Below are 1,389 nucleotides of genomic sequence, written 5' to 3' on the forward strand. Positions count from 1 at the left end.
TTACACAGAAAATCAGCACAATTGACATCTTTTGTTGTTTCTATGCGGACTGATGTGTGGGAGAGAAGGCCCTGTTGGGTTAGTTAGGGATATCCTTTTTGAGGGAGCCCTGGAAAAGGAGCCAGATGGTGAAATAAAGACTAGCTAAGATCAATGTGACAGAGCCTTCGCAGCACCATTAGTTATGGCTCTGTTTTACTGGGAAAAAACAGTTGTTCCCCTTCTAGTTACATGCTTTGCTTGTGTGGTGTGAGTGTCTTGAATGTGCCTCTATAAATGCAAGACGCCAAGACCAATATAGAGTGTTGTTTTAAACTGTACACACAAAGGCTCCTCAATTAGACCTCTTCCCATGGTGTAAGTATTTTGATGGTTGCCATTTTGCACTCTGCCCATGGGGTAGAGCCAGGTAACCGTAAATCCCAGATGGGCTGATCAGCAAAGACTCACCCTAGCCCACTTCGGTCAAGCAGCTCATGTTCTTTCAAGCGCTTCTTCTTCTTCTTCTTCTTTTTTTAATACAGAAGTATTTTTAAATTTAATTATGTGAAACACAAAATGCTGACTTGACATATATTCACATGTAACTCTTTCTCTCACGTTTACAGCTCAACAGATTGGTGAATCCAGAGGAACTGCTATAAACACTATATACTGTATCGGTATTTCAAAGGTTTATTCCAACCCATTTCTTCTTTTATACTCTAAAACATCTTCATTATGCTGTTGGATGAGATAGATACACAAGAAGACGGAGGTGCCCAAGGTCAGTCCAACCTTCAGCCAGTCAGGTCTGCCAAGTGGCGATTCCCGAATGTAGAATTTTGACCGCGCTGAAAAGCTGCTCCGGAGCCTGGCCGAGACCACCAGCTTGGACAAAGGGCGCAACAAGGCGGACGGCGCCATCTTGCCGGGCTGGGCTCCTCCTCCTCCAGCCCCGCCGCTCCCGGGGGGTCGGTGTCCGGCCGAGCGCCCCCTGGCGGGCAGAGGTGCGGAACTGCGGGCGCTAACCCCCTCTTTGAAGCACTTCTGACACGCTCAGCACCCTTATGTCCTTGGCGCTTGTGAGTATTTGGGCTTTCCCAACAAGGAGGATGACCTGGTCCCTACAGTTTATTCCCTACTGCTTGGCCTTCAGACAGTGTACTCACCGTAAATGAATCCAAGGAAAAGATCGGATTCAAGATCAGATTCAAAGGTAAGTGGAATTTGATTTGATAAGGAAATATATTTACCTCTTAAATGTTAGATTCATATGCATTAGAGCAAGTTAAAATTAACTTTAATATTACTAATATTAATAATAATGTTCAACACTACCATGTTTAATGCCATGGTGGTAATGTAGTTACTGAGGCTTTGCTGAAACATGACAACTGCTAATAACTG

General features: G+C 44.6%; 1 pseudogene; it reads right to left on the reverse strand.

Moving 5' to 3' along the window:
- Positions 1 to 675: 675 nt before the first annotated feature.
- LOC136123844 (NADH dehydrogenase [ubiquinone] 1 subunit C1, mitochondrial pseudogene) lies at positions 676 to 906 on the reverse strand (annotated as a pseudogene).
- Between the last annotated feature and the right edge of the window lie 483 nt (positions 907 to 1,389).

Source organism: Phocoena phocoena, chromosome 5 (assembly GCF_963924675.1).
Source record: "Phocoena phocoena chromosome 5, mPhoPho1.1, whole genome shotgun sequence".
NCBI classification, from domain to species: domain Eukaryota; kingdom Metazoa; phylum Chordata; class Mammalia; order Artiodactyla; family Phocoenidae; genus Phocoena; species Phocoena phocoena.